The 10,504-nt window shown below is 38.8% G+C and overlaps 1 long non-coding RNA gene across 1 annotated transcript; it reads left to right on the top strand.

The window, feature by feature from the left end:
- The first annotated feature begins 2,100 nt into the window (after window positions 1-2,100).
- On the top strand, window positions 2,101-5,250 carry LOC128778608 (uncharacterized). The gene is made up of 2 exons (XR_008424242.1): window positions 2,101-2,721; window positions 4,788-5,250. It is a non-coding gene; the product is annotated as an uncharacterized LOC128778608 (long non-coding RNA).
- The last annotated feature ends 5,254 nt before the right edge of the window (window positions 5,251-10,504 follow it).

Genomic DNA, 10,504 nt, shown 5'->3' with positions numbered 1-10,504 from the left:
TTATTTTAAAGTCTAGATTGTCTGATATAAGTATGGCTACTCCAGCTCTCTTTTAGTGATAGTGGTTCTCCATCCCCTTACTTTCATTCTGAAGGTGGCTTTAGGTCTAAAGTGGGTCTCTTGTAAACAGCGTATAGGTGGATCTTGTTATCCATTTTGTTACCCTATGTCTTTTGATTGGAGCATTTAGTCCATTGACGTTTAGAGTAAGTACTGAGATATAGGAGTTTATTGCCTTTATGTTTCTTGTAGAGTTGGAGTTTCTGGTGGTGTTCTCTGGTCCTTTCTAGTCTTTGTTGTTTTTGGTCTTTTTTTTTTTTTCCCCCCTTTCTCCCCTCAGAGAGTCCCCCTTAAAATTTCTTGCAGGGCTGCTTTAGTGGTCACAAACTCCTTTAATTTTTGTTTGTCTGGAAATTTTTTATCTCTCCCTTATATTTTGAATGGCAGCCTTGCTGGATAAAGAATTCTTGGCTGCATATTTTTCTGATTCAGCACATTGAATATATCCTGCCACTCCTTTCTGGCCTGCAAAGTTTCTGTGGATAGGTCTGCTGCAAACCTGATCTGTCTTCCCTTGTAGGTTAGGGACTTTTTTCCCTAGCTGCTTTCATGATTCTCTCCTTGCCTGAGTATTTTGTGAATTTGACTATGATATGCCTTGTTGATGGTCGGTTTTTGTTGAATCTAATGGGGGTCCTCTGTGCTTTCTGGATTTTGACGTCTGTGTCTTCCCCAGGTTAAAGAAGTTTTCCACTATGATATGCTCACATAACCCTTCTACCCCTTTTCTCTCTGATCATCTTCTAGGACCCATATGATTCTGATGTTGTTCCTCTTTAGTGAGTCATTGATTTCTCTAATTCTTGAATCGTGCTGTTTTGCCTTAGTCTCCCTCTTTTTTCTGTTTCATTGTTCTCCATAAGTTTGTCCTCCATGTTGCTGATTCGCTGCTCTGCCTCATCCATCCTTGCCACTTGTGGCATCCATTCGAGATTTTAGCTCAGTTACATTTTTTATTTCATCCTGACTAGCTTTTATCTCCACAGAGGGGTTTTCTAATCTATGTCAACTCCTGCTAGTATTCTTATTATCATGATTCTAAATTCCGGTTCAGACATCTTGCTTGTATCTGTGTTGATTAAGTCCCTGGCTCTCATTTATTCCTGTTCTTCCTTTTGGGGTGAATTCCTTCATTTCATAATTTTGAAGGAAGAAAAGGAATTAATAAGATAAAATTAAAATTGAAAAATTAAAAACAACACAAAAAAATCAAATAACGGATGCTATATCCTAAGTGTGTTCTGGTCTGGTTGTTGAGAGGAGCTTGATAGATTAGAGAAAAAAGGGAAAGATAAGAAAAGAAAAAACAAACAAAAAACCAGAAAATGTTTGAAAATTTGAAAAAAATGAATACAGTGAAATAGAATAAAATGAAATGATATAAATAAAAAATAGATTTTGAAAAATTTACCAAAATGTAAAAAATATAGTAGAAAAAATTTAAAGTATTTAAAAAAAAATTTTTAACATTTATTTTTTGAGAGACAGAGAAAGACAGAGCATGAGCAGAGGAAGGGCAGAGAGAGAGAGAGGGAGTCACAAAATCCGAAGCAGGCTCCAGGCTCTGAGCTGTCAGCACAGAGCCTGATGTGGGGCTCAAACTCACAAGCTGTGAGATAATGACCTGAGCTGAAGTTGGACGCTAAACTGACTCAGCCACCCAGGTGCCCCAAAATTTAAAGTATTTTTAATAGAAATGGAGGATAAAAATAAATTTTTTCTCTTGCTGTATTTAAGAATAAGAACAGAAAAGAAAAAAAGAATTGAATAGATGGACCAGCAAACAGACTGAAGTATGATTGAAATTACATCGGTTTTCCCTAGAGGTTGAACTATGAAGCACTCTATAGTCTGTAAACTAAACAGGCAGAGAGACTTGTGTTGCTCCTGCAGAGCAAGGTTGGCCCAGTAGGGTGAGGCTTAGTGTAACAGCTCAATTATCTGCTAGATGGCGCTGCTTACCTTACTGGGGTGGATTGTTGTGGTGCCTGTAGGTGTGTGTGTGCATGTGCGGGAGGGGTGAAAATGGCATCACCCAGCTACCCAGTCTCTAGTATCAGAACTCTGTGCTCTCCCTGAGCAGCATTTGCACACCCCTCCTTTATCTCCGGCTTCCATCCACTCCCCGCTTCTACACTGTCCGTAATCAAGCCATCAGGTTACCAGGAGGTACCTCCCTCCTGAGTTCTACCTCAGGTGTGGCTGTGTTACCCAATCCCTCACTTCTGAGGGACTGCAGCTTTGACCTGTTCAGACTCTGGGGGAGGGAGCACTGAGCAATGCTCACTGAGCAATCGCCCGCTGGTGGCCCACCCCCAGGAACGTTTGGGAGACTGTTCTGCTGCCGATGCCCGGAGACTGCGGCTGGGTGCCAACCCACCCCAGAAAAAGTTCACATGATCATTTAGTAGCAGCGTTTTGGGGATTATGGAATCACAACACATCTGGCTCCAGGCCTCCCCCTTAACGTCCTTGTTCCAGCACCCAGCAAATGCGGTTGTTTTCTGGAGTTCACTGGGACCTTTGCCTGTGGGGAAGCCACACAGCGTCTACCAAATGTCCTCCCAGCAGAGGAACCGCCTCTCCGCATGTGGCCCGAGGACCCCAAGGACCTTGCTCTCTGCTCCTGGGGATTCGCCCTTCTCATCAGAGCACTGCCAGGTATTCAGTTGTGGGGTTTCAGACTCTGCACTCCCCATTTATAGAATCTTAATGGAATTTAAACCCTCTCCTTTCTCCTTTCTCCCTTTTGTGTTCTGTCACTTGTGTACTCTTTCTTTTCCCTCCAGCTGATTTTGGGCAGGGGGGATGCTTTCCTATACTCTCCCTCTGTCTGTGTCCTCTCTCTACAAGCAAAAACAGCTCCCTGCCCTTCACGGGTTTCTCCCCCAGTTCACCTCTCCGTGCTGCATACCTACTGAGTTCTCTGGTTCAGGTTGTGCAGATTGTTTTGTTAATCTTCAAATCAGTTTTCATATATGCAGGATGGTTTCGTGTTGATCTGGCTGTATTTCAGGGATGAGAGGGGCAAAAAAACTTCCCTGCTGTTCTGCCATCTTGGCGCCTCCCCCTATACTGATTTCTAACTATGGAAGGTGAAGGTTAAGCTTTCACAACCATCCCCATTTTCCTTCTTCCAAACTCTTACAATATAATTTTTGGTTCGGGACACCTGGGTGGCTCAGTTGGTTAAGTGCCTGGCTCTTGGTCATGATCTCACAGTTGGTGAGTTCAAGCCCAAGTGACAGCACAGAGCCTACTTGGGATTCTCTCCTTCCCTCTCTGCCCCTCCCCCGCTTAAGTGCACACACATTATCTCTCTCTCAAAAATAAATTAAAAAATAAACTAAAAAAAAAAAGAAAGTAGGAACAATTCTTTTAAAAATAATTTTTTGGGCTGCCTGTGTGGCTCAGTTGGTTAAGCGTCTGACTTTGGCTCAGGTCATGATCTCACTGTTCACGAGTTTGAGCCCTGCCTTGGGCTCTGTGCTGACAGCTCAGAGCCTGTAGCCTGCTTCAGGTTCTGTGTCTCCCTCTCTCTCTGCCTGCCCCCGCTCACACTCTGTCTCTCAAAAATAAATAAACATTAAAAAAAAATTTTAAATACTTTTTGGTTAAATGTATTTATATTGTATAAATGTGTCAGTATTTATATTAAATAGACTATATAAATATTGCTTACCGTTTTGTCAAATAGTATATTCTAATTATGTTTCCTTTTTTGTACATTTTTTTGTTTTCCTAGTACTCAATTTTCTCATTATCTGGTTTTATATATACCCATAGTCTCTCAAGCCTACTTACCATGTGGTCAAAAATCATCAATCATTTGCAATTCCTTGTCCCATGCCGCCTCCTCCCCCACTTTCTGGGTCTATTAAAGTTGGTGGGATGAATTGGCTTCCTTCCCCTGTCTTCTTCTCCAAGTGCTTAAATTCGTTGTTACTTCTGCTCTGCTAAGTCAGCTACCAGTCCTCCATTCCATTTCTGTCTGCCAGAAGCTTGTTGGTACCTTGTATGTATTACCTCTCATTCTTGTCATTATCAATAGTTTATTTTCTTTTTCTTTTAGCAGAATTTTAGGTTAAAGAGAAGATAAACAAATATTTTGATCGACCACATTTAACTGGAAACCCAATAACTTAATTTTAAATGTATGATAGGACATGCTCCATTTTCTTATTACTATTTACAGGTATTTATATGGAGATTTCAAGTTTTTAACAGCATATATAGTTGTTTTTTTGATATATTTTTGGCATATAGCTATTGTGCCATTGTTCTGAACATAATTGTGTGTATCACTGTGCACTGAAATTGCCTTTGTCAGAGGATTTCCTTTATTTTGTGAAGAGGAAATTCACTAGTATGAGTCCTCAAAGTTGACTGCAGAATGAGGCAGAACTGGTGCCCAAAGTTCAATGAAGGTTATCACCAATGCTACATAAATCTGTTGTGAAAAAGTGTGTTTCTTGGGGTGATAAACACCAAAAGAATGCTCCACAGCAGAGAAGAATGAAAAAGCTATTTGTTGTGTAAAAAAAAAAAAAAAATTCAGTTAGTAAAATGGATAATATCAAGAGAGATTTTTAACAAATATATAGCAAATTTGATGTTTCCTTTCAACAGTCATTTCAACATATAAACAGTATGAACAAATTATTGAGACATCTTTCACCCTTTTTTGGTACTGTCTTCAAAATCCACTGTATATTTTACATTTACAGCACATCTCAATTCAGACTAGCAACATTCCAGAGTCCTCAATAGCTACATATGGCTAGTGACTACCATATGGGGCAACACAGAACTAAATTATGAAGATGGTTCAGGATACTTCTGGAAGAACAAAGTTCCTCAACGTACATTCATCAGTCACATTACCTTCTCAGATGGCTCTGGATCAAGCATTTCCTTTGTGATTGAGGTGATCTGGAGAACAGCTTGAGATGATAGAATCTAAACTCTACCCCGGGTCAAAATCCATACATGCACCTGTTGGTCTGAGATTATTCCCTTTTCAGTAAGGACCACTGACTAAAAATCAACTGAGGACCACATTTGTGTGACATTTTCAAAGAAGGAAATAGAGAAAATAATTTAATTTCTGGTATACAAATTCATTAACTTAATGTGGAAAATCATATTATCCATATATAATTTCTGCAACTTGCCTAAAGAGGGGAGAATGACAATTGAGTCCAGGCCCCTTATTCATTTCTTGTTTTTCAGCATCAGTGCAGAAGGAAGAAAGAGGAGCAGAGAGCATTTGCAGAAAATAGGAAGCATTTACCTGTTCAGTCCAGAGCTCTCAAGAGTTAAAACTAGTCTCTACTTTCCATGAGACTCACTCAGGCCTACAATCACTGAGGATGTCAGCTGTTACAGCCCATCCCTCTCTGAAAACAAAACTTTTGGCAGGGAAACTCATAGGAAGGAGTCAGAACCTAGATTGTTTTGGGGTTCTCTGTAGGCCCACCCAAGGGAATGAAAGAATGAGAGACCTGGCCAGTGGGTCTTGCCCACTCGATGGTGGTGTGAGGTGCAGTCTAGAGGCCAGCCTTTTAGCTCCTCATTTGGGACAAATTATTTAACTTTCTTAAGGCTCATATTCTGTGTAGAGCTACACTTGGCCTGCATCCTTCACAGCATGGTTATAAGGATCTTATGGGATAAAGTATAGAGCACTATTCCATACTTGAGTCTGTCCGTTTTCATTGACTGGTCTTGTATACTAATGCTTGGGGCTCTCAGAGTCTAGTGTCCCAAGAGCCTTCTTCAAAGGACCATTTTACTCAGCCTCCTAGAAGATCCGTTTGCTCCTTGTGACCGAGTCTCCTAGTGTCCCAGTTTGGAAAGCTTGATAGAAAGGAGCTCACATGACATGGTAGCTGCTTGCTCTTTGGAAAAGCAGGTACTGATGAATCTCTTCTTTTTTCCTGCACCTCTGTTCCTAGCATGGTCTATGTGATTCCAGGGCTCCAGTGCAGCCGAACTTGCATGGGAGAGTAAACCTATAGGGAATAGAATACGAAAGAAAGCCACTTGTTGAGAAATGAAAGAAGTGTTGTAAAGTCAGTGATGTAGGGGAATGTGATTCCTGCTAGGCCTCCTGGGTCCCCCATTCCCATTCTGCTCTCAGCTACAGCTTGTACTTCTTGTCTTGTGTGGCCATCTGGACTAACTTCTTTTTTTTTTTTAATTTTTAATTGTTGTTAATTATTTGTTTTCATTTATTATTATTATTATTATTATTATTATTATTATTATTATTTTATTATTTTTTTTTTTAGAGGGAGAGAGAGAGTGCACGCCTGAGAGCACAAGTGGTGGAGGGGCAGAAGGAGAAGAAAGAATTTTAGGCAGGCTTCATGCCTGACCCAGGGTCTGATCTCACAACAGTGAAATCATGACCTGACCTGAAATCAAGAGGTGGACCCTTAGCTGACTAAGCCACCCAGGTGCCCCCACTCCCAAACAGGCTAATTTCTTAATGAGGGCAGCAAGATCCCTGCTTGGAGGGTCATGATAGAGTAACTGTAAAAGCTGATCTTCTGATGTTTGGGGACATTGGGGAGGAGGCTGTTCCTTCTGTGTGGCTTTGGCTTACACAAGTCCTCTGCCTGAACCCCATCTCTCTCTTTGGCCCTTACTCTCTCAACAGACCCTCTAGAAAAACCAATTAAGAGTCCCTTTGTGTTAGCCCCTCACACTGTCTTATTTATCATCCTTTCAGCCTGAGCATTCTACAGAGGCTCATCTTCCCATACTATACATCATTTTAACCTTCTTGTTTCCCTTCCTTTAATCATACCCCAACTTCCCAGTGGGCCCTGGGCCTACATCACTCTTTTCATTCCCATCACTGGTCTTTATGTCATTAGAGAACACTCTGCCATTTGCCCCCATATTTTCACTGACCTATTTTACTCATGCACTGATAGCTCTATCTGTTCCATCTTTGGAGCTCTCCTTGCCTTTTTATTCATTGTATGTTTTTGACTCCACCTGACTTTCATAGTTGCTCCTGGATCTCTGATACCAGACCCTACCTCTCCTACCAAAGTTTTTCCTTTTCACCCTCAAGATTGGATTTCTCTTTGTAACCAGTCTTTTTATTATTCTCACCACAAGGTGCCTTTAGCCACTAGCCCTTTTTTTCACTGAATCCCACTTTCTTATTGGACTGTCTTTTACCACAAACACTTGCCTTTTCTCCTCTTCCTTCAGAGCATCCTCAGATCTTGTTCTCCAGCTAGACTTTGTGTCTGGAGCATATTACCTCACCTGACTTCACCTTTTCTCAGGATACTAACCTCTTACTCGTGGCTCCTTCTTACTCATTAAAAAATATATTACTTTAAAAATATTCCCATACCATAGAATTCATCCCTTTAAAGTGTACAATTCCATAGTTTTCAGGTTGTGTAATCATTACCACTGTCTAATTCCAAAACATTTTCATCGTCTCAATAAGAGGTGTACCCATTAACACACTCCTTATTCCTCAACATATAGCATAAGATTTTGAAGTTTCATTCATGTTTTAGTATGTATCAGTACTTCAGTCTTTTTTTATGGCTGAATAATATTCCATTGTATGAATATACCACATTTTGTTTCCATTCATCTGTTGGTGGGCATTTGAATGATTTCCATCTTTCAGTTATGATGAATAATGCTGTTCTAGAAATTCATGTATAAATTTTTGTGGGAATGTATGCTTTCGTTTCTCTTGAGTGTGTACTTTGGAGTGAGATCGTAGGTCATATGATAATTCTATGTTTAAAATTTTTTTCTTTTTTTTTTAAGTTTATTTATTTTGAGAGAGAGTACAAGTGGGGGAGGAGCAGAGAGTGAAGGGGAGAGAGAGAGAGAATCCCAAACGGGGATCCCCCCACCGCCGATGTGGGGCTCAAACTCACAAACTGTGAGATCATGACCTGAGCCAAAGTCAGACGCTTAACAAACTGAGCCACCCAGGTGCCCCTCTATGTTTAAATTTTTGAGGAACCGCAAAACTGTTTTCCAAGCTGGCTGCACCATTTTACATTTCCCAGCAATGTACAGGGGTTCCCTAATGACCAATAACATTGAGATCTTCTCATATGTTTACTGGCCATTCATATATCTTATACTTGGCACCGTTTCTATTCAAGCCCTTTGCCTATTTTAAAATTGGGTAGATAGTCTGTTTGTTGTTTAGTTATAAAAGTTTTTAAATTGTATTCTGGATACTAAACCTTTATAAATATATGATTTACAAATATTTCCTTCAATTCTATGAGTTATCTTTTTACTCTCTTAATAGTGTCCTTTGAAGCACAAAGTTTTTATATTAAAAAAATGTTTAAGATGCACAAAAGTTTTTAATTTTATGAAGTTTATCTATTTTTTCCTTGGTTGCTCACACATTTGGTGTCATATCTAAAAACTCCACTGCCAAATCCAAGATCATGAAGATTTACCCTCTGTTTCCATTTAAAAGTTTTGATTTTAACTTATATAGGTCTTTGATTCATTTTGATGTTATTTTTAAAAAATCAATTAATTTTTATGGAGATATAATTGAGATTTAACATTGTATTAGTCTTAGGTGTAGAATTCATTGTTCTTATTGTGATATAATGCACATAATATAATATTTATAATTTTAATTTTTTGTAAGTATACAAATAAGTTTCAAACTTTAGACACAGTCACAATGTTGTGTAATCATCACCACTACACCTAAGACTTTCCCATCATCCCCAACATAAACTCTGTACCCATTAAATACTAATTTTCTCTTCCTGCCCCACCAACCCCAGCACCTGGTAACCTCTCTTCTATGTTCTGTCCCCAGGTACATCATATTGGTGGATTCATACAATATTTGTCCTTCTGTGTCTAATTTCACTCAGCTTAATGTTTTTAAGTTTCATCTGTATTATATGTTAAAACATTTCATTCCTTTTTTTTTTTTTAAGGTCCTCTAGGTTTAGTCTTTTGCTACAAATGGAGGACTTCCTTTTTTTTTTTTTAAGTTTATTTATTTATTTTGAGAAAGAGCATGAGTAGGGGAAGGGCAGAGACAGGGAGACAGAGAATCCCAAGCAGGCTCTGCATTGTCAACTTGGAGTCCAATGTGGGGCTTGAACTCACGAAACCGTGAGATCATGACCTGAGCTGAAACCAAGACTCATACACCTAATTGACTGAGCCACCCAGGCACCCCAAAACATTTCATTCCTTTTGATGGTTGACTTACATTCCTATTGTATGTATATATTACATTTTGTTTATCCATTCATCTGCTGATGGACACTTAGGTTGTTTGTACCTTTTGGCTCCGTGAATAATGCTGCTGTCAACATTGGTATACAAATATAAGTTCAAGTCCCTGTTTTCAATTCTTTTGGATATACCTATGAGTGGAATTGCTGGGTCATATGGTAGTTCTGTATTTAACTTTTTAAGGAATCACCAAACTGTTTTCCAGAGCAGCTACACTATCTTACATTCCCACCAGCAATGCATGAAGGTTACAGTTTCTTCACATCCTGCAAACACTTCTTATTTTCTGTTTTGTGTGTGTGTGTGTGTGTGTGTGTGTGTGTGTGTGTGTGTGTTTTAATCATACTAGGTTGAAGTGGTACCACATTGTGGTTTTGGCTTGCAGTTCCCGTTTCCTTCATGACTAATGAAGTTAACCTTCTTTTCATGTGCTTATTGGCTATTTGTATACTTCTTTGAAGAAATGTCTATTCAAGACCCTTTTTATTTTTTTTAAATTTAGGTCTATTGTTGTTATTGAGTTGTTTATATATTCTTGATATTAATCTCTTATCAGATACATAATTTGCAAATATTTTTTCCCACTTTATGGGTCACCTTTTTATTTTTCTTGATAATGTCTTTTGATAGTGCATAGAAGTTCTTAATTTTTCTGAAGTCCAATATATACATATATATATGTATACACACATATATATATATACATATATATATGTGTGTATACATATATGTATACATATATACATATATATGTGTGTGTGTGTGTGTGTGTGTGTATATTTGTGTTTGTTTTGTTTTGTTTCCTGTCCTTTTGGCGTCATATCTGTGAAGTTGTTCCCAAATCCAACGTCATGAAATTTTTCCCCACTGTTTTCTCCCCAGAACTTTATAGTTTTAACTCTTAAATTTAGGTCTTTGATCCATTTTGAGTTAATTTTTGTATATGGTATGATATAAAGGTCCACTTCTCAGTACCATTTGTTGAAAAGATTGCCTCCACTGAATGGTTTGGAACCCTTTTCTTTTTTATTATTTTTATTTTACACAGTTTATTTCATTTTACACTTTTCAAGTTCACTTTGGACCCAACACATCTTGGGGTTTTATACACCAAACAAAATGCTCTGCTAGAGACAGTCAAGTTCAGGAACAGTTTCCTTTCACATTC

The sequence above is a fragment of the Panthera pardus genome, unplaced genomic scaffold, assembly GCF_024362965.1.
Source record: "Panthera pardus isolate Hobbes unplaced genomic scaffold, ASM2436296v1 HiC_scaffold_20, whole genome shotgun sequence".
NCBI lineage: Eukaryota > Metazoa > Chordata > Mammalia > Carnivora > Felidae > Panthera > Panthera pardus.
The sequence above is the reverse complement of the archived record's forward strand: the minus strand, read 5'-3'. Positions and strand labels throughout refer to the sequence as shown.